The following is a 24,234-nucleotide window of genomic DNA, read 5'->3' as shown; positions in this document are numbered from 1 at the left end:
TTCTTATTCTGAATCAAAGATGGTTCCATTATGAAAACATTATCAAGGCACAGAATAATGGTCTTCTAGCTCAACGGTCTCCCAAGTTGGGTGTCAAGACAATCCACTGCTGTGCAAGAAGAAAATATTTTTTGTATCGTTGATAAATAAAGTATATAAATAAGTATATATATAAATATTCTTAAAAGTGTTTATTTCAACTTTCTCATCCTTTTCTAATTTCTGTTTTTGTGTATCTTTTACAAGATGCATATCAGTACAGCAGCACAAGTATATAATTTATCAATAAATAAGCACAGATCTATTAGGTGCGCATGCTCAAAATTTTTTTTCTGATAGTGATATGCAATCAAAAAAGTTTGGAGACTAGTGCTAGATTAAGAACTGAAGAACAATCTCACTTTTGGAGTGAGCAGACTGTTGTGGACAGAATTCAGAATTTGAATTTTTTTTTCAATACAGGTATTCAGTTTTTTTAAATCTAACATGTTTTCTTAGTCTTTGTTACCCTGAAATTCTTTCTCCTTGTATGGCAAGCTGCATACTTTACAGTACATGAATTGAGAGAAAACAACAAGCAAGCTTCAAGTAAAAGCAAGGTCTAATGAGAATGATGTCCATAAGAGGAAGAGGAGGAAGGGCTAGAAGAATTTACAGTAGAGGGACAGAACAAGTATGTGTGGCATATTATTCAGAGAGGCTCTCCTAGGGGCAGTTTATCACATCTAGACACCTCACTGTGGCTCTTGAGTCATTAGCGATGCGTACCAACTAATCTTCATGAGGAGTGCCAAACATCTTTGTATTTGGAAAAGGAACCATACACATGGCAATGCAAATCTTTATGGAGATCTGTCATCTAGAGCTATGAAGGTCTTCTCTAAATAGCTACCACTGTTATAAATTCACAGGTGGTGTCCCAGGTATCGCTTGTTCTCTGTACTAGTGTCCAAACAAGCAAGCTGAATTCCAGCCAGAAGAGAACTCATGGTCTCTAGAATCTAGCAAGATGGTACATCAAAATCAACACAGCTGGGACAGCAGCATATAGCTATTAACTCACAGGCACACTGAGAAATTGGTGAGCCACAATTGCAGAGCTACAGAAAACCACCTGTTTGGAAAATGTTATTTTCTCAACTTTTCCCTAGAGAGATGTAAACACATATAAAGTCAGACCACCTGTATTGCAGCTTTTGGCAGCCTCATTAATCAACCAACTCGCCTTGATCCGAAGCAACCACTTTTCCTCAGCGGGAAGTATTAAATTTCTATGTGAGATAGTGTCCTTGCACTAAAGACTTTAATCTGTTACATCTGCTGTAGGATGACACCACAACAGCTTTTCTTATTCGAAGCCTTTACTAAGCCATGATTCTACTGACAGAGAAAAATCACAATGGGCTAAAGTTCTCTTTAAGCATCTATTTAATGATTTCTTAAAATTTTAATATATATTTCTCAATAAATTAATAATTATTTCAACAGAAAGAAGACATTTCTTGTCTGAAAACATCTACAGATGTCAAGAATGGTACAACAAAAAAAAAATCAGAACAAAAGCATGGAAAATTGATCCAGTAAAGCAAAAGTTTATCTGAAAGACATGGCTTTTGCCATGAATATTAAAATGGGACACGCAAGATACCAAGTTGTCAAAATTTAATTTTTTCAATTCTTTTTATTGAGTACCTCAGTTGGCTGTTTTGAAAACAGTTTGGAGTTTCAGGATGCTGTCATGTCCTGATTACAAATTAAGTATCTACATATAAAAACTACATTCATACATCTGCAGTAACCAGAAGGTTGCTGTAAAGATTGAAAACTATTCACACAGTCACTGGTTAAACCTATCTTCAAATCAATGATTTAAACAATACAAAAAAACCCACAAACTAGTAACGGCTAGTCACTCCCATCTTGTAACATTCTTTATGTCCTCTGTAAAATTATATCTGTCAACAGTCATCATAGTAACCTTAATACAGATGCCAGTGATTACACAAACCAGAAGGCTAAAGCGTCAGTATCACATTCTTTTTCCATTTAACATGTTCATGTTAAGGATGAAAAACTGATAGAATATAGCAGGAAAACCCAGCGTTCTTACCGCCTATGCACCTATTAAGAGAGCCAAGCAACATTGTCCTGTAACTGCACTTTAACAATTCCAGTCAACATAAAATGCAAACCTCAAACAAGAACAACTGTGAAATTATTCTAGTTGTTGTACCTTCTGGGCTATGTCTTGCAGACATACTTGCAGATAAAAAGACAGAATCACAGAATTCTCTTTCCTGTTATAGCTATGCAGAGTTTCTTATGAGGAGAAAATAAGATTAAAACCCCTAAAAATAAAGATAATTGTGGGGATCATTGTGATCCACTGAACCTATAAATTATTTTAACACTCAAGAAATTCAAAGAAAACACAAGTAACAATACAAATGTTGATGTGAATGGGAAAAAATCTGCTTCATTGGCTTTTTGCAACCATCTACTCAGTTGTATTTAGTGACTGAAATACACAAAAAATCATTGGCTGGAGTAATTGAACAAAAGGCCAAATAGAACACATTGTGCCAAAAGAGAGGCCTCTTGATACCGGTCTCCCAGGTTTGCTGTATAAGAAAGAAGAACAGTGACTTGCAACAGTAACCAGCAGTTACTGGTCATTTTGGGGTTTGTGGCTTTTTCAACTTTTTTTTTTTTAAAGATAACATTTTTTATTTGGGTGAAAAAGCCAAAGTCCCTGCAAAGGTTAAAAAGGATATTTTCATTGTTTCAAAAGCATGCTAGTCGAAGATGCTGTAAATCAAGTTAGCAAACAGTTGTTAGATACCATACTAACATCAGCATCTCTAAAATAGTCCGACTGCTTTTTCTTCTGAAGTGTTGCATGAATGTGAATTTGACAGCATGCGAGAAGCAGAATCTTCTCTAGATGAAAAACTATCAGTCAGGATAAACAACAACATTTCAAAGAACATCCACATCTTATACCTGGTCTTGGTACCATCTTGAAAAGCTTCAGTCGCAAGGATTTCAAGATTCTCTTTGACTAGGTGTAGCCACTCTTTTTAAAACAGATCTAATCACAGTTTGTACTGAATTCTATCATCTGCAATAGGGGAAATATGATCTTATATACACCACATAAAGGTCCAGGTTATGTGAATAAACATATGTTAAGTTTTTGCCTTTCCATTCAGCAACCTGTTGTTGACTGTGTCTCACTCAATTGTAAGTAGGCACAGACACCATTTCCTTGCTGAATTACCACCACCAAGCATTTTGTGAAGAGTATCAACGCTTCTAAGGCCTCAATGCCAGTGTTTCACTAATGACTTGATTCTACTACGAGACATAAATGTTATCACTTATATAGGTGTGATTACTCATGCAGCAGTAACATTACTAACTAGTACCAGAATGCAGGAAAAAATATTCCCATTATAAATAAATCTTTGGAACAGATTTAAAAAACAAAATCCAACCCACAATGCTAGTGAATAAACACTTCAAATTTTACAAGAGGCTGAGAAGAGAAGCCAGCAAACTTTTACCCGAACAGTCTAATAGTACATTTATACTACAGTGAAGTGCTTTATTTAAAGCAGTTAGCTTTAAATAAGCTAGTTTGGGTACTCATGACTGTGTAATTACTCCTACTTCATGTCCCACAGAAGTTAATGCAACGCCAGCTGAAATGGTCCTTGCACTAAGTGCTCCAGTTCCACCAGATGTGGTCAGATGACATCACAGATTTCATTTTCTGAAAGGCCTGGAGGTCACATTGCTCCCCGCCTCTGGTTGTGCATTGCCCTTGTTTACTTTGTCCTGGCAAAAGTGTCGGACCTGGACCTCCACAAGGGTCAATTTAGTCCACGACAATGAGAACAGTCTATGCTGGCAAAACCCACAGTCTCTTCTATGTGGCTATCAGTGAGTAAAGTACAGTTATAGAGGGATCCAAAGAGGAGCAGATGTGAAATAAGGGAAGGAGCAAGTAGCGCAGATGGGAGTAAGAGAACCAGAAGCAAGAATTTGACCTTGTGTCTGCAGTGCGACATTAAATGGCTCAGGTGAATGGGCAACTGCAGTCTGCCCAACTAACTGACCATTATTTTGGATTTGTGCTGTGAGCTGCAAAATCACACCTCTGTAGCACAAATCTACCCAAGCTAACTGACCAATAGCTTTTCCTCCCATAGTTTTGATTAGAAAACAACTTTATATAAAAAAAATACAGCAAGAAATGTTCTCAAAGTGAGGTCTTTAGAAAAGTTGACATTTTGAACAGAAAATACAGTTGACTGTTTTGTTTTGTCGCTGCATACAATATATAATTGTTACAATTCTCTCCTGAATGAAAAAACATTTCCCTTCTGATGATGAATAAAATCTTCCAGAAGTACACAAAAAGAAATTGAAACTTAATTTGTTTTCATTCACCAAGTGCAAGCCTGAAAAGATAATTTGTCATTTCTTGTTTTAGAAAATTGTGTTGATATGTTTATGGGCATAGCGGCTACATAAAAATTATGGTATGTCATATATAAATGACAAAACAGGAAATTGAATGCCGCTTTCTTCAGCAAGTTCTCTGTCTTAATATCCTAGGCTTTTCTTTTTTGATGTTTATCATCCCAACCATATTTATGCATATCAGCAAATTTCCTTTTGGCTACATCTGAAAGGCAGCTGCATATCTTAATGCAAAAATCCACAGAACTGATCTTGGACCTAACAGCTAAGGAAGGGTCAAAGATTAAGGGTATCGAGTTTTTTGAAGCAGCTAGGTCAACTCAGCTGAATTTAAATAACTGGGCAAACTGAAGGAGGCCGTCAGCTGCTAAACAGAAAGCTTTTCTAGGCAAGGACACTTGTTACGTGAGATGAGTAATTCTTTGGAGCTTGGAATTGTATTTCCTAATTGGGCTGTTTGAAGATCAGAGCTAAGCAATCCGTTAGCAGCAAAGGACAGCAGATAACATAGGAAGCTGAAAGATACCAGTCCTGAAATTAAGTTTCCCTACCAATCTCAGAAAAAAAAGGCTCTTTTAGCAGCTTGGGCATTTTAATAAACTGTTAGAAGAGTAAAGCACACAAAAAAAGTCATAGCTCTGTGGGATTCAGTCCTTGATAAATGCTGTAAGAAAGCTTTTAATTCTACTAGGAGGCCCTATATATCACCCAAACAACTTCTAAGAAAATATTTACTTCAACCAAGCATACGCACACACAGAGGTCAGCACGTCTTGTTGCAAAACAGACAACTTCCCTAAATTTACAGAAGTTCCTTCTTGGTAATTAGACAAGTATTAGAAACCACAATATAACACAACTAGCATACAACACCCCATCTCCCCACACATGCTATAGAGGAAGATGCAAGAAGCCGTAAGCTGGCAATTATGAAGAAAGCCATAACAGTAACTCTTATTCCTAAATTTCTCAGCTTTAGTTAAGCTCTGGGTTTCTTCCTTGGTGGGACAATCCTGTTGTACTGTCCCACGGTAACTGACAATATACAAATGAGACTTACCAACTCAGCTGGTAAACATTTTGACTTTCAGTGACTGGCAACATTTCACTTCACCTAAAACCTTATTTTGAAAATTCTAATATCTATATGCAATAACTTATTATTCCTTCCACGTAGTCATGTGGAAAAATCTACAGTATAACAATTCCAGTAAATTTTTCAGAGAAAAACATTTAATACATAGATTTGAAGAAAAAAATCTCCTACACTTTAAAAGAGAAAAGAATATTAAGAGGAGAATGATATTAAACATTTAAGTCAGCCAATTCTTCTCATGCACAAGGGATATAAACAAATTGTTTTTCCCAATTTAACAGAGCTAGTAATGCTAGAGCTTTGTTTTTCTCTTGTGCAGTGGAGTATATGCCATTTTCAACTGACACTAGACTTTTTATTTCTGATCAATCTAATTCCTAGAGACTGATCGCAACAAAACCAAATTTACACTGCTGTTTTCACTGAGTAAAAAGGTAAGAGGATATTAGTCTCAGAATGGAGATTACATGGAGAAATGAATATCCAGTATGAGCAGTATAATAAATGTATTATAAAATTTTATTTGTTACACACAGACATTGTAAATCTTATGAGGTTGACAAGAGCTGCAAATGAGTTATGTTTATTACAGAATTGCTTATCCCATTCTCCCAACACTACATAATTTCTACAGGTAGAGACATTCAATTAACATTTAGCAAAGAAGTGGCAAAATGACTCCATCAGAATCCCACAAAAATGCCACTGTAAATGGGTGAACACATTGTATATCATACATGCCTAATTCTTGTACCTATTTACATCACAGTTGCATGTCTGTTTAGTCTCAAAAAAATGCTAGGAAGAAACTGAAGTTTGCGAAACTGATAATAGGTTTGATACAATTTTTATGATAAATGCCTCTGGTGGCATACTTTATAAAGTATATTGACAAACATAAACCTAGAAAGTCTTTTAATAGCTGGGGCATCATCTCCTAGGTTATGAATGAATTCTCAACAGCGGCAGGAACGGAGAGGTACCAAGCAAATAGTAAATGTGCTCCATTGGATATGCCCCCGAAGGGTATAACTGTCATGAGACATAGGTTAAAATGTGCATTGATCTGTTCATACCTCTTGAGAACTCTCTACAGAAAACTTGTCTCTCAGAACGTGTGCTCAGTGTTGAAAATTCACACTATTGATGTAGGATTTTTATATCCTTTAGCAATCTTAATAAATGGCTAAATTTCTCTTCCCTTGTGTTTTTTATGTTGCATAAGACACAATGACAGCAAATTAAAGCTCCTGAGCCTAAAAGTAAAGGCTTAAGCCCTAGCTCTAAAAATAATGTTTTGCACTATGAAAATATGATTCTAATCTTTTTTCAGAAAACAAGAAAATAACCAAAATGAAAAGTGGGTTTTGCTTTTCAGAAACTGTTTAATGCCTCTTACTCAGAAGTTTGTATCCTTTTCTGTGGGTTCTGCAATTTCTTCCCCTTTGGCTACTATAATTTCACCTTGCTGCAACATTATATTTTTGCTGCCAGCATATTTCAAAAGGTCTTTTAGTCAACATAAGGACCAGATTTTTTTTTTTTTCTGTATGACAATCTACAGAATTAACAATGAAAATACAATACAAATCATAGACAGCTTTCAGTTTCGAAATAATCTTTGAAATTAGTCATGCTAGGTTTCTCTGATTATATGAAGCTTTCTGACAGCTTTTCCATCCCTATTCTTTACACACAGTATAATGTCAGTGCAACACACAACTATGCTTCTCCTGTACACATTAGATCCTCAAAGTTCATTTCTACCAAACAACTAATTTTATCAGTTACTGAGATTTTTTTCCCTATTGAATAAGAACTTCTGTTGTGTTTTTTAAATGTCTGTCCTGCTGCTTTCTTGATGTGTATTTTATATACTAGCAAATTAGCATGCTTAGGCTGAAGGACAACACTATTAGAACTTCTTCTGGAATAAACTCTGTTTCTGTTGGATCTTACTTGCTCTGCTGAGACAGTGCAAACAAAGTCTTTAACACAATTTACTTACTTCAATAAAAGAGTTTTCTCTTACAAGCCCCCGATTAAGAGCAAGGGTCAGGAAAAAGAATAATGTCAGATGTGCGACTTGCAGCTAGTCTCCACATGCACCACATCAAAAGAGAACAGAACATACACAATAAACTTTAAGATGCAAGAGACCTGACACCGCTTTGTCTTGACCTGCAGACATAAAATTGTGCAGTCATACTGGTGATTCAGATGGAGGAAGAAGCTACGCAGCCTCTGATGACCCCATACTTCTTATACAGCTCTGTAAAAATGCCCTGATTACAGCTGGTACCTGTATCAGCCAACTGACGCTACAATTACCGACATTTCTTCCAAACCCAGATGCAGCATGAGTACTTCCTGGATCTGTCCAACACAGTAATGGTACTACTCATGTAAGTTAGATTATTACAAGCTAGCAAATCATCAACTTGTAGTAGTTAATTCCTAATCGACAAAGAGAAGTTAATTTCAGAAACTATACAAGATGAGTAGCAACAAATAAAATGCTCAAATTAAATCATACTTATTCTGTAGAGTAATGTTTAGGGAAATAATAAATTCTAACTTTGTGAACTATAAATATTTTACATTAACTCCCATTCTTATGATAACAACAGATTAACACATGAAAAATGCATAATGGCATAGCTGAATGACCTGTATAGTCATACCACTGATTCTCAATCACAGTAAGCATGAAAATTTTCATCATTTAGTAGTAATAATACTGTTTTGATTGTAAATAATTCTTTGGAAATTAAAATTTCCTTCCATATAACATGCATAATCTGTTCATTACAACAAGACTGCAAAATAATTATTTTTATTTAATCAAGCTATTTTAGAAATCAGAATCTGAAGTGTTTTAAAACCAGATCAAAATAGGAGTTCCAGTTGCAGTGTATGGTAAACACATTAGATTTTTGCAACAGCGAAAAAATAAATCTTAGGAGGCTTCCAGTTTGTATTTCCCTCACAATGAAATCTTCCACAATGACAGAAGTCAGCCTGGAGATGTTATACTATATACACAATGTATAGAAATACATATATTGGGAAGGATAGAATATTTTGATCTTCTCAGATTTGAAATATTTTTGCAATAAGCGAAAAGCATTCCAACCTTAAAGGTTAGATCTTAATCCTACTCTGTTGCTTGTTTCCTAGCAGATGTATTTCACTGTAATACATGAAAAATCCATGGTATAACGTCATTAAACCAGTTGGTGTACCTAAGTCTTATTGTCCAAGAATGAAGTATTAATATTTCTCCAGCTTTTAAGAAGAATGAGTATGCATACAGTAGAATACTTAAATTCCACTCTTACTTAAGAAGCCACTTTAATAATAAAACATAGCCCAACATACCTACAGTCCCTTTAATACACTTTAAAGGCTCAACAGCCTTAGAAAAGGAAGTCCCTTCTTCCTTGAAAACAAGGATGACATGAAGCTATGCAATGCAGACTTCCTCCAAGTTCCATCACACATCTCTTGCCTTGACAGAAGCAAGGCATCTAAAAAACTAAGTTCTCTGTCAATTTAAATATGCTCCTGGTAAAAATAACAATTTGTAATATTCATTAAAAACTTGATAGGGAAATTGTGGATCAACAAACAGCTGTAAGATCATGGCAGAATGTACATCATTCCTTAGCCTGATCTGGGCATGTATTCAAGGACTTGAAAGGCAAAAGACTTTCTTAGCCTCTGACAGTTTGAGTTATGTAGACTTTTCACCATTTCTCCTCTTGATAAATTGTAAAGCAGTGACAATTATGAAAAAGCTTCTTTCTTTAGAGCAATGAGATTATCTATTCCCACTATGCCTCTTCTTGGATTCTACATATGTATTTGCTAGTGTACCTTTAGTTGTGTTCAACAACTCAAAATAGAAGGACAGACACCTAAATGAAACTACTCAGTTTAACAGTTCTTCATGCAATGAAATGTTTATGTTGATTGAAAGCATCAGACTGATATACTGGTATTTAAATTCAATAACGGAGCCTATGTATTCTACAGTAAAGTATTACCTACATTTTCTCCTGTAAACTGAGCGTTAAGCTTGTTTATTGCTCTTTATGCAAAAAAAAAGTAACTTTTTTCCTTCAAAATTGTTTGAATTTTAAAATTAATTTTAGATTACATCCAGTTTTTAACAATCCCTTATCATAGGAAATTAATACAGAATGAGATTGTAAAGAGGTAAAAAAGCCAGGCACAAACTCTTTAAATTGATAATCTCACTTTTCAACATGGATTAAATCTTTATGAATGCCTCAAAAGAAAAATCAACCTAAAAGAAGAAAGATGGGCGAAATACAGAATAATGATTCTATTCTATTAAATTTTATTCAGACTAAGCAGTACAGTCTTTGGATCTCAACATTTCACCTTTATTTGATACTACTTCCAATATCTCACCACTAAGCATTAGCTAAAAATTGTAAAGCATACTTTTACTGACAGCATCCTAGGACTGGAGTACATTGTGGGAGGGTTCTTCCACTCAAGGTCTCTGGAAACCATCGTTGCTTGAGCTAAAAGCCACCACAGTGCCTCCCCAAAGACGTGAACCAGAATCCAGTTTTTCTGTTATTTGCAAACTACGTGGTTTACTGCCCACGACACTGCCTCCTTGGCATTGCCCCACCTCAAGATGGAGATAAGAGAAACACTCTAAACTCAACATCCTTGAAAGTCCCAGCACTTCTTAACAAGGTAATGGGAGCCACAATACTGTGCTGAAGAATGTGTTTCAAAGGCATAACTACAGTAACAGAACAAGAAGTGCTACTGCACTTCATAGCATACATTACTACTGAGGGACAAAAAGTTTCAGTTATATTTTTTAAAACATAAACTTCTTCACTTTCTGATTCTGAAATTATAAAACAATATTTTGGCAATTTTACAATCTTTGCATTATACTATATATTGTGCTAAGTTGATTCTCACTCTTGAATTCTTCCTTAATAAAAGTGTGCTCCATGGATTCTAAGTACATTGCATTAGAATAAAATTCCTTTCATTAGGATTTTCCGTTTGATATAGTATCCTGCAAGAAATGGCATACTGTCTGGTCATTTGACTTGGCAAACGGAAATGTTTTTCCATACACATGGCATTCAAACACTCTTTTCAGAAAATGCTATTCCAAGAGCTTCCAACTAATAAAGAAAGTAATGTTTTATGGCCAAGTCATCAACTGTAGTTAAAATCAGAAAGACAAACTTTTTGTCCAGGCAGCTAAGGTACGTATAATATACATTGATGCACTATGTACATATGCATAAAATACATATATATTTCAATTAATGTGTTTCTTGGTTTTGTACTTTGTTCCTTTCTCTAGTGGCAGCTATCTCAATTTACCAGATGTACTAAAAACAAACAAAACACCCACAACAAAATCATACTTATAAGTGTTAGAGTTGTGAAACAAGAATTAACACGATGAATAAATTTTACATTTCAATATTTTCTGTTACACAGATTTACATGCTGGCAGTATATAATGCTGCACAAAAGTGCTGGACCAATACTGGAAAATAAGTACTGCAATATGAATGTTTGTATTTAAAAAAAAATTCTCAGAGTACAAAGGTGGTCTAGAATTAAGAAATTAGACTGAGAAATAGGAGACCCAGCTTTATCCTTAGTTCTCCTTTCTGTTTTTTTACATAACCAGGAGCAAGCACGTTATCTCTATGACTCAGATATTATGTCTATCCAGCAAGAAAACAATATTTTACAGCAACAATGTTTAGTAATGGTGCCTAATAACCTGCAACTAGAGTCCCTTATAAAACAGGCAAAAGTATGCAAATCATGCCCAAGACTACATCTTATCATAAAGACATAATAGACCCAGACAAGAAAAATACTGATTCACTTTGCCGACAATAAAGATGATTCAAATATAAATGTCCATTACTACAAGTGGATTTTTAATAAATTAGAGACTTGTTATTTGGAAAAACACTTTATAGCTTATTGTTCTCATCACTGATACTATATGAACTATATAGTTAGCTTGTTTGCCTTGCTTGACTCTAAATAAAAAAATTCTTAAAAATGTTTTTAATTACAAAATCTGTAAAGCATTTAAACATACCAATCATAGTTCGCATTTTTTAAAACCAAAACCAAGGAGACAGTCAAAACAGTAAAGGAAACAAAAGCTGAATTTCAGATATAGTCAGTTGTTACCTTGAAGATGCTAATCAGAGTAATATGTACATTAAATTGATTAGAACCTAGCAATTTGTCATATTTAAGCCACTAGAAGCAAAACAATGCAAACATTAACCAACCACTTAGTTAATACCTTTATACAGAAAAAAAAAAAAAAAGCTTGTTTTCCTGCTTTCAGGGATTCACTATGCTGTAATTAAAATTATTTTGTTGTATATAGTCAAGATTAAGAATTGGTTTTACTGATGACTGAAGCTCTTCTCAAAGTGAGAAATATTTTGGTAGTGAAATAGAATTTAAGTTTCAGTTATCCAAATACACAATATCATTAGCACTTGCTTTAGTGGGGGAAAAAAAACCAAAAAGAGTTTTAAAGACCATGTCAGCTAAAAGGATACAAAAGCTGTTAACATATTGGTGAACTACATTGAAATACATATTCTAATACAGCCTGACAAATCCCAGGCAAAAACATAACATTAGCTCTAATTTCAGAAGATATTGGATATATAAAATGGAAGAATGCAAGATTTGAAATACTTTTTCAGTTTCAAGAGCTTCATTATATTAAAAATCTTAGATAGTAAGTTTCTTTTCATTTCAGCTCAAACTTCCAACATGATTCATCTGTATTTTAGACTAAAATGACTTTGACTATGGCAATAGGTGGGAGGACCACAGAGCTCTTGGTTCAGTTTCATTTCCTGTAAGACAGCATATTATTTAATTAAACAGGCATCTTATCAGATATTGAAGAGTTTCCTGGGAATGTTATTTCTACCTAATGAAGACTGAGTGACAGATAGTATGTTTCTGTTATGTATTTCTCCAGATAATATTAAATTTAAGACACATGCTTGGAAGTGCCTGTAAGGGGTTTTTTTTTGTTTGGTTGGTTTTTTGGTTGCTATTTGGTGTTTGGTTTTGGGGGTTTTTTGTTTTGTTTTGTGGGTTTGTTTTGTTTTGTTTTTAAATAGTTGCAAATCAGTGATACTGATTTGGTATGGAAACACTACATAACCTGAAAGTGTGACAACGCCTTCCTTGCCAAGTCAAGGAGTTCTGATAAAGTTGTACAGATCCTCTTTATTTGTAAGATTCTCTTTATTATGTAGTGTTAAAGCACTGTTATGGTATAACTGTGATTATATACATTCCTATGCCATCATTTCAACAGCTGTAAAAAAACCAAAAACCCAATAGTTCTTAGAACACCAGCTCTTTAGCTTGGTTTAAAGAAAAAAGTCATAATTCACAACAGGAAGAAAAGATTAAATAATCGATTCTAACTATTTAATATACATTAAACTCCCATCCCCCAGCTTACTTTTGTCAATTTTGATTTTAGTTTCCAGTACGTGTAGGTAAACCAAGAGGTAAAACTAATACATTCAGTCTCTTATTGTTAGTGTGCACTACAAACTCAGGAATTTAATGTTTAAAGGACACATTATGCTTTCTAAACTATAAATCTGTACATAAATTTCAGATAAGCATTTAAAGTATGTGATTCAAACAGAAAGAAAAAAATATCAAAGGAAATTTTAAAAGCATCTTAGCTACAGTTTGATCCGGTCTCTTACCTTCACTTTTTCACAATGGCAGCCATATTTTTATGAGTGCATAAAAAGATAATGGCAAACAAAAACAGTTGCATAAAATGCTAGATAATTAGAGCAATGCATATCCAGACTGATATTTCCAGTTTTCCAATACAAAAAAAACCCTCCAGAGTAAGATTTCCAAATGATTTGGGCTTATTTCCATTCCTCTAAGACTCTGAATGAAGGTTCATTTTGGCAAAGTTTAAAATAACTTAGAAATCCTCCCTCCTCCTTCCCCCTTCACATTAAAAAAACCAAACATTATTTAAAGGGCAAGAACACTATTAAGAAGAAATTAATTATTTGAGTAGTAATTATATTTCAACTTTATGCATTTTGAAGCTCACCATCAAAAACAAATATTATGGAGAGTTTCTCTGAAACCCTTCATGTTCCTCCCTTAATGTATGCTTAGAGAATTTTCTCTACTTGATGTTCCCATTCACTGTTCAGTAAGAGATGACCTTAAAATACCTTGTGATCTTTCTTGCTGCCACAAAACGGACTGTGTTGATATACAAGGACAACATGAGGTAATATATGAAAAAAAGAAAACAAATGGGAAAGAAAGAAACAAAGCTGGAGGGCAGAACAAGGTTTAAAGTTATATACTGTTTTGAATATGTACTTCACTATTAAATTAAACATAATAGTTCATATTAGAAAGATTTTACAACATTTTGATTTTCACTGTTTCCCAATTTTCTACTTTTCTTTTTCTCAGTTTAAGCTACAGAGAATACTCAGTGTCAGTGTATTTGCACTCAAAGTACTACACTGTCTCTGTATTTTGAAATTTTACACATTCTACTTTAGTGTTCCTGGCTCAAACAAAAATTAAATTTGCTGGCTTTAAAAAAAAAAAAAGGAATATAATTTGGAAGATAAGATTTTGTCAAAGCAAAGTTTTATCTACATTTGGAATCTACTTTAATGTAACAGGCTCTTTGAATCTACAATTTCCACAACAGACAAATAACAAATAATCCTGACTGACATGCCCCCCCCCCCTAAAAAAATCTCCAAAAATTAAAATAAATGTGTCTTGCTTCAGAGATCACTTATCAACATCTTTGTAAAATATGCTTGATTTACCCTCACAAGTGATGAAACTAGTAGCTAACTATGATTAACAGAGACGACACCATTACTAAAAACAGCTAAAAATATAAGTATTCTAAAATTCAATTTTGTAACCCCAAATCTAAGACAATGCACAAAAAATCCTTCTGCTGACTCTAGATTACAGTGAATGTAATTAGAATGATAACAGAATGAATGATAAACTTAGTGCATAAAGCATAACACCACAGACTTGCCCGGCACAGGTTTGTGCTTGTGACAAGAGCATCTAACAACAGGACTAGAATCGTTACCTTCTTAAGAATCACTTAGTGGTATAAGAGCAATGCTAGAAATGTAGTAGTTTAAGTGTGATAATAGACTGTAGATGCTGAGAAGTGGTACAGAATAGGGCTTGAATCACCGGCGACTTTATGTAAAACAGCATTTGCAGAATATTATAACTTTGAGATAAATTAAATCAGTGTAAGGTCTGTGTATCAGAGCAATGTACCTGCTCTTCTTACATCCCTTTAGCCTTACTAACATCACTTTATAAAAAAAGAACAGATGTGGCCTTGCCAAATACATCAGGTCTTATTTTGATAAACAACATTTCTTTGTTGACTATCCACGTCTTCTCTGAAATAGCAGTATATAATCCTGAAACAAAAAAACTATGCAGACTCACTGCTATACCACACCACGTCTAGCTTCTATACATTTCATTTTATTCAAAGAAAGATTTTCTTGGAAGAGCTACGTTCCAGTTTCCTCTCTGTACTCATCCCCAGAGTATAAGTGAGCCTTAATGTAAGAACAAAATATATACTTTTGTATAGAAGGTAAATATTAAAGCATTTAATATCTATTACCTAAAACCACATACTCTTAACACTCTAAACTAAAAAATTATGACAAAAATCACAATATCTGTAATTTTTAAAGGGATTTAAGCAATAACAGAGAAGATTGCTACAGCTTAATGTTGCTTTTTCTTTTAATCAGCTACTCTAACTACACTATATATACAGAGTCTTCAGAACTAAATTCAAGATCATAAATACTCTCTCACACTGACACATATGGCCAAAGCTAGTGAAATCTCACAAATACAGAGATTGAATGATCAAGAAAGGAACACACAGGTAAAAAAGGCCAGGGCCAGAGCTCAAACAGTCAATGCTATTCACCTAGATAATGTATATATATATATATTTGAAATAAACATTATACGTTCCAGGGTAATAGCTCCCAAGCAGTTGAGTCTGTGCTTCTGAGCTAAGGCTGGCAAAATAAAAGGCTAAAAACATTTATGATCAGAAATTAAGAATTCAGACATACATCAAAAAGAAAATAAATTACTATTATATATGCATGAGATACAGTTTGATAAGAAAATTCAGAGGGAGTGGACATGGTAAAAGATTTCATGAGTTTGGGTATGAAGGTAACTTTTTTCCTTCTGGAAAACGAAAATAAAATTGTAGTATCTTGACCATGTTTTCAAAAAATGCTGATGTTCTACTCTTGATGAAGAGGCAGAGCTGATAGTTTTTTATTAAACCACCAGCAACTAAAGCAAATCTAAGTCTGTAAGACCAATAGGTGGTCTCAGGATCAAAAATAGACTTTCACTGATTTGTATGATAAGCTTTTCAGACTGCCCAATCTGTCTAGGCCATATAAAATTGGGTTAATGAAAGAAGTTTGGGTCAGGTCTTGGGTGCAATTCAGGAAGACAGTCACAGAATCACAGCATGGTCAGGGTTGGAAGGGACCTCTGGAGATCATCTAGTCCAACCCCCCTGCCAGAGCAGGGTCACCTACAACAGGTTGCACAGGACAGCGTCCAGGCGGGTTTTGAATGTCTCCAGAGTGGGAGACTCGTCTTCTTATCTTCAAACATTTCTCTGTAATAATAACAACATTCTTGTTAACTGAACTAATTTTCAAACAGATCTCTAAGAACACCTCGGGATGCTCAGTGGTTCCAGAATGTAAATGAGACTTAACTAAGAAACTGGAATTTATACTTTTTATTTCCTCAGACCTTTGTCCACTTTGTGAAAATACTGAATACTTAGTGCAATGCTATTAAAATCAATTTGATTATAAGATCAAAGTCACTTCAAGAGAAGAAATCTAAGAAATTTTTATTTTTATCGAAGTTGTTACTTACTGAAATATCCTGTTGGGTGGCATGCAAGAATAACTTAAGTAGTGAACTGTATCCAAAGTACAAATCTGCAAACCTGAAATCAGAACCCAAATCCCCTCCAGTTCTTCAGTATTTATAAATATTGCTAGACTTCTGAATTGCTCAGCTCTCCAGGACGGTAGGCTTATCAAGAAGGGAAGACAACTGCAGCCAATCTCAGTGCATCACCAGAGAGCTATGAAACTCCTGCTACTCTGTAAACAATCCTGAAACTCTATACTACATTACTGTATCTTCCTTCATTCACTATTGTCCGGGTTTGAGGTAAAACATAACAAATTTTTCTGTTCAGTAACTTTACTTTTCAGTTAAGCCTCTTCTAACTAACTGAACTCTCTGAAATTAATGGCATATTTTTCCGCCAGTGTCAGCTTCTAGCAGAGATAAGGATGATGTTTACAACTAATACCAAGGAATGGTATGCGGAGATGCTCTTGGTTATACTTACTGCTGTAACACCCAAGGCCAACTCACATTTGTTATTTTCCCCGTTGGAGGGTCGGAAGCAGAAGGGAGTAGATGGGTCACACCTGCGGGGAGGAGCGGACAGGACAGGTGACCCAAAACTGACCAATGGGGTATTCCAGCCCATCTGTATCATGCTCAGTATAAAAGTTGAGGGATCAAAGGGGTCAGCCTCTTTCTTCAATGGTTGGTGTCCAAGAAGGACTCTGTTCATTTGCCTTAAATCTCAATCTGAGCATTCCTGAATCCAGTTCCTGAGTTCAGCTCCCGTCTGTCGCTGAGTCTAGTCTGGGACATTCCCAATGCCTGCTGGTGACGTGATCATCATCCTGGGAGCTCCATACTGGTTTTGTATATACTGTATATATTTCATTATTTTCTTCTACTTAGTATTATCTTTTCTTTACATTATTTTATTATTCATATTTCATTAAAGTAGTTTAGTTTCTTTTAAGCTCGAAAGTCTCTCTCTCATACTTCTCTCATTTGGGAGAGAAGTTAGAGAGCATCTGTCATCATTTTAGTGGCCAGCCCAGCCCAAACCACAACAACTATTCTCTTATTCATTAATCTTTATGTTAGCTTACTTATATTTGTCAGGATTATACTACCACAGGAAGGACTGTGATAAAGTTAACACTTCTGCAGAAATTCATAAGGATGATCCAAAAGCCTACATTATCCTAGATATTTACAAATGCTTCGGTGAAGAAGGGAAAAGATAAAAAACTACATAGTTAAGAGTTTTAGTAGACCTATTTAAGCTTATAAATCTTTCTGAAACATGTTCATCAATAAAGCAGTTTAAATATTCATCCTACCTACTTTCAGTATGTCCACCACAAATCTCTATTTTTATTCTTTCCTCCCTAAAACCATGACAAAACTGTATCAGATCTGAAGGAAACCAACAAACTAATTTCTTGAGAGTATAATTTAAACTGTATCAGATCTGAAGGAAACCAAACTAATTTCTTGAGAGTATAATTCCTGTCTTGTTTTTATAATTTCTGATTTATGCAAACTGAATTAACAGAGTATTTTTAGAGTATATTAAGTACTTAGACATTTGTATGTAGACATGGCTTGTGTTGGTGGGGACAGTCAACCACATGCATGGATATTCACAGAATAAGTCTTTCTGATAAGATGTTCTATCTAAAATCTGCACCATTCCAAATGCAGCAGAAAATGTTTCCATCCATTTGCATTGAATTTGACTGAAAATCCATTTTATTAAGCAAAACAGTCAAGTATACTTTGGTGTTAAAAAAAAAAAAGGGAAGGGTCTTTTTATCAACTAGAATAAATCCACTCTGCCTTCATTTGCTTTATTCCTGCACCTGGGTTTTGCCTATAATTTAATTACTGAGTGTCTCAGTATTTTGTAAGTACATCTTCTATTTTTTATGTTTAAGTAACAAAAGCCAACCACCATTCTGTCTCCTTAATTTAAAATTTCTATAATTTTGATGCATTGCTTTCTGCTTTCAGCTTAACACCTTTGTTATGCTATTAGCTGTGTTTTTGTTTTTCCTTTGGGAAAGTAGCTTTTCCAATTTTCATGTCCAAGTCATTTATATACGAAACTATTTACATGTTTACATTGTACTAGTTGCATCATAATTAAACCTGGGCTTTTCATTCAGTATGAAAGAGTATTTTTCCAAGAAATATAAAGAGCCATATTTTGTCTTGCAACTGTTTTTAACAAAAAAAAGCCCTTTATAAACATTTAAATGTATCACTTAATGAATAATAGTACTCAGAACTCACATTAACAGACATGCATTCTATTATTCCTCTACCTTCTACGAACTTACAAAAAATAACTGATTTGGTGTAATGAAAACCATAGTTTTCAACAATGTTGACCAATTAAATTCACATGCAAGTCCATTATTCTTCCATACACTGTCACATGTGCTGTCATTTAATTCAGTGGCATAAGAAAATGGTATTGAATACCAAGACAACCTGCCTATTTCTTAGTGTATTAATAAAAAGATCTCAAAATTTTCTTCAATGTTTGTGAACATTATTACGAATTTCTGATTCTGGCTTCAAATTAAATATTGGTATAAAAAGTGGTAAAAATAAATAATACATAAAATTTCCTTCCCTGGCACCAGGTAAATGAAATTAAATGATCCCAAGGCTATTCCGCTTCCTCTGTGTAGCAGCAAAGCCAGCAGATTTTCTAAGGCTCCAAGTTTTATTATCATATTCCTGCTCGTCATACTAAGCTCGCTCATGAAGAAAAGTGAGGCTACAGGCAACATCTATGAAACAGTATTAACTATCTCTTTCAGTAACTACTGCTTTGTCACTCAGAGTAGAACACTCCTTACTCTAACTTACAGTTATTATATTTAATCGTCAGGTTTACATTAGTCATTTCCTACATAGTCCTATGTTGAATGCTATACAGACAACAGCCATGCTACATCTTGTTACATCTCTCAGTTATTCGGTAACCACCAGCTATCTTATCAAATGAATGAAACACCAGGAAGTTGGGCTCATTACCTGCAGTAAATGACAGTTGTATTTTATTTCCCTGTCTTTAATTATTCATTCAGTGAACATTCGTTCTAAAGTCTTGAACACTATTAACAGTAGAGGACCTACTGCTGGAAGGCCTGTCACACTGCAACATCTAGACCTAAATACGTATACTGGTATAGGGCCAAATCACAATAACTTCGTGTGTATCCACAAAGCCTGCTGACTATCAGATCTAATCAAATTAGAATGTGATGAAGTGAATCATAAATTTGCACATGTGAAGACTATTCTTAGTTGTGTACATAATTGGCTTTGTAAATCATAAAATCATAGAATGGCTTAGGTTGGAAAGGACCTTGAAGATCATCGAGTTCCAACTCCCCTGCCACAGGCAGGGACACCTCCCACTAGACCAGGTTGCTCAAAGCCCCATCCAGCCTGGCCTTGAACACCTCTAGGGAGGGGCCACCCACAACTTCTCCGGGCAACCTGTTCCAGTGCCTCACCACCCTGATCGTGAAAATTTTTTTTCCTAATATCTGTTCTAAATCTCCCCTCTTCAAGTTTGAAGCCATTACCCTTTGTCCAATCACCACACTCCCTTGTAAAAAGTCCCACTCCAGCTTTCTTCTAGGTGCCCTTCAGATACTGGAAGGCCACTATAAGGTTTCCCCAGAGCCTTCTCTTCTCCAGGATGTAAATGGAATTACCTACTTCCCTCCTCCAACACTTTTTTGATGGCAGTGTCTATAAGGTTTCAAGAAGCACAAAAAAAAAAAACCCAAAACAACAACAAAAAAAAAACAAACAAAAAAACCCCACCACCTTATTGGACCAGGTTTCAAATTATATCTCATTAAAAAAAAGGTGGAATGTAAAGAGCCAATAATGTGCTTGACAGTCATCTATGAACACTGACTCCCTATTTCCCTATAAAACAGTAAAAGCCATTACCCCTGTTTAAATTGGAAATAAAAAAAAAAAGTAATAATTAATCTTTTATGAATACTTTTAAACGAAGACAGCATGGAGGATGTTTTGGGAAAATCCTCTAGCAGCAAAGTTACCTATCTTCACCTGCTGCTATCTCTATAGCTCTGCAGCACTGGATCCTCAGCGTGTGCGTGTATCCTGCCCCCAGGCCTTAAATCTCGCACTGCTGCATTGTTGGCATCCTGTCATCCTTCTGTAAGTCCTATTTCTCATCCTGTATTTGGTGGAATTTTAAAGCATGCTTACTGGTTTGTGTTACATAGAAAACTAACAACTATGTAACTTATGTCCTTTGTTACCTATTTTTAACCAGCACCCACCTCTACAAGTAGACTGAAGAGAACATAATTTACTTAGAATTACAGAAATTGCAATATGTCAAGTAACAAATGAAACCAAGCATATTTGTAGAGAACAAAGGAACAGCCCTTATAAATAGAAGGTATGAGATTACATACTATTTTTTGTGCTCAGTGAATAGCATTACTTTTTCCCACTCCTTTCAGTTTAATAATTTCCCATGATAAATTTGCCTATAGCTTGAAATTTAAATGCAGGCTGTCAATTTTTCCACAAAGCCTAAACCAAATTAGGTACAACAGAATTACAATCCAAATAAGGTTTGCTTTATTTCCTATGCACTTAAATTAAAAAAGGCAAATAAGGCCTCAGGGAGATCAGCTTAGCAGATAATTAGTAAAATATAAGAACAATAAAACACTATTAATATTATATCAAGGACTTGGCGCTATCATTTAAAAAAAAAAAAAGGATAACAATAGAAATATTCGAGCTTGAAAGAGAACATGCTTTGATCTTTCAAAGTTCTTTTTAAGTGGAGGAAGAAATCTTGACAGGATCTTACTATTCTTGTAAAGCAAATAACCTGCATTGTTCTATAAAATATTTACAAGAATGCTTTTATTTGTTATTGCTATTGTTGTTCCGCTATTGTTTTATTTTTGTTACAGTATTTCACAAAACATTTTCAATAATAATAAAGTCAGCTACCAGAAGCTATAACTACACTTACTTAAAAGTTTACTCTCATCTAATCTGACTCTACATCAATCTAAATACAAAATGACTACTAACAAAATGATTAAAGAGAGTACTTATTCTGTCTGACAAAAAAAAAATTAGCCCATCATTATCAGTATTGAGTCCTGAATGAAAGCCAGAACAAAGTTTTTAAAGAAAACACAAGAAAAGAAAACCTGAGAGGTGACACCTTCCTTCAGAAACCGAGGTAATAGAATACAATGAAAGATCAAACCACACCACAGTGAGGTATGCATATAGCAGTCTAACATATTACATAAAAAGATGCAAACCAGACGACAAGTCAGCCCTATTTATAGACTATATCAACCCACAGGGCATGTTAATAGTGCTCAGGGTTTACCTCCATGCAAACTTTCAGTAGAAGTACTCCATTTTCCTCCACAGGTCAGGTTAGGGTCAGCCAATTATAGATGTCACCATGTAGCCTTGCATTAGATCCTCCAAAAAAATTTTAAATTAAAGAGATGGAACAAAAGAATCTATTTCAATATGGAAATTCTGATCCTTGGACCCTGTGTCAATTAGCCTATTTTCTCAGTGATCATTTTCATGCATTGGCTTAATCTCTTTTTCCTTTGATCACATTCCTTCTAGTTCTACCTGCAAGATTACCAGCTATCCACATTTTCCTGATGCATTCAGAAACTTGCTCTTCTGCTGGAACAGTACCTTAGAGGAAGTGCTTGAGCAAGTATGCACATTTGCATGCACTGGAGAACTAATATTCTCAAGAAATTCACTGCAGATCTTTAGATAATGTTAAGCCTTAACGCCAAGAATTAACTTCACATGACTTTTCCTCCCTGCTCTCTTCTCATTTAAAAACTTTTGGCTCCAGTTCCTCTGGTTATGGAAATCTCAACAATAACTGTGTTGTGCTTTTTATTCTACTGTTATGCTTTTATACAATTATACCTAGGGACAGAAAGTTATCACCAATTATTACTGCTATGGGAATATCACAGAATGGTTTGGGTTGGAAGGGACCTTTAAAGGTCATCTAGTCCAACCCCCCAACTAGATCAGGTTGCTCAGAGCCCCATCCAACCTGATCTTGAATGTTTCCAAGGATGGGGCATCTACCACCTCTGGGGGCAACCTGTGCCAGTGTTTCACTACTCTCTTCGTAAAAAATGTTTTCCTTATATCTAGTCTATCGTAGAAGGCTCTGCTAAAGTCTGTCCCCATGTACCTTATAAGCCCTCTTTAAGTATTGAAATGCCACAATAAGGTCTCCCTGGAGCCTTGTATTCCAGACTAAACACCACCAACTCTCTCAGCCTGTCCAAATAGAACAGGTGTTCCATCCTCTGATCAATTTTGTGGCCCTCCTTGGGACCTGCTCCAACAGGTCCATTTTTGTCTTGTACTGAGGACTCCATAGCTGGACGCAGTACTCCAGGTGGGGTCTCACAAGAGTGGAAGAGAGGGGCAGAATCACCTCCCTCAACCTGCTGGCTATGCTTCTTTTGATACAGCCCAGGATACAGTTGGGACTTCTGGGCTGTAAGCGCACATTGTTGTCGTGTCCAGCTTTTCATCCACCAGTACCCCCAAGTTGTTCTTGGCGGGACTGCTCTCAATCCCTTCATCCCCCAACCTGTATTGATACCAGGGGTTGTCCTGACTCAAGCGCAGGACCTTGCACTTGGCCTTATTGAACCTCATGAGGTTCACATGGACCAACTTCTCAAGCTTGTCCAGGCCCCTCTGAATAGCATCCTATCCCTCAGGCATGTCAACTGCTCCACTCCACTGGGTGTCATCTGCAAATTTGCTGAGGGTGCACTTGATCCCACTGTCTGTGTTGTTAATGAACACATTGAACAGTACTGGTCCCAATACCAACCCCCTTAGGCACACCACTCGTCGCTGATCTCCACCTGGACATTGAGCCGTTACTATTACCTTCTGGATGGGACCACCAAGACAATTCCTTATCCACCAAATAGCCCATCCATCAAATCCACCTCTCTCCAATCTAGAGAGAAGGATGTAGTGGTGGACAGTGTCAAAGGCATGCATTGATAGCTGTTAATTCCGGTCTTGCTCAGATCCATCATGTATGGGTCAGTATACAGCGCACAATTTCGAAGTAATTTTCCAAGCACTTAATAAAAATCTCCTCTTGGAAATTAAAGGAAGTTTATTCAGAAAGGTGAAGATGCAGAGATGTCTTCCAAAAGCAGTAATGACAGTAAATAAGATACACCTTTGAAGATAAAACTTCACAAATAAATTATGAACTGACCATAAGAGTTAGTGACTGGACTAAAATCAACAACATATATGGATTCTTCCTGACCAAGACCAAGCCTACACTTGAAAATTTTACACTTCACCTAAGTTTGGATTTAACAAAGATCCACTCTCACATGGTTTACAACAACCAAAGTATTGATTTCAGGCAGCAGAAAAAATACGGTTTTAAGAATGAAAATAAAGATGCGCTATAAATGTTTTATGTTCCAAGTTTGCTATAATGCTCTGGTTTTACTATAAAAATCCTCTTCATTGAA

General features: G+C 35.3%; 1 protein-coding gene across 1 annotated transcript in view; it reads right to left on the bottom strand.

The window, feature by feature from the left end:
• Positions 1–24,234, bottom strand: part of CEP128 (centrosomal protein 128kDa) — a 125,921-nt gene that overhangs the window by 40,395 nt on the left and 61,292 nt on the right. The gene's annotated exons all lie outside the window — the stretch shown is intronic.

This window comes from Charadrius vociferus, unplaced genomic scaffold (genome assembly GCF_000708025.1).
Source record: "Charadrius vociferus isolate BGI_N301 unplaced genomic scaffold, ASM70802v2 scaffold102, whole genome shotgun sequence".
Classification (NCBI taxonomy): Eukaryota; Metazoa; Chordata; class Aves; order Charadriiformes; family Charadriidae; genus Charadrius; species Charadrius vociferus.
This window is presented reverse-complemented; position numbering and strand designations above follow the sequence as displayed.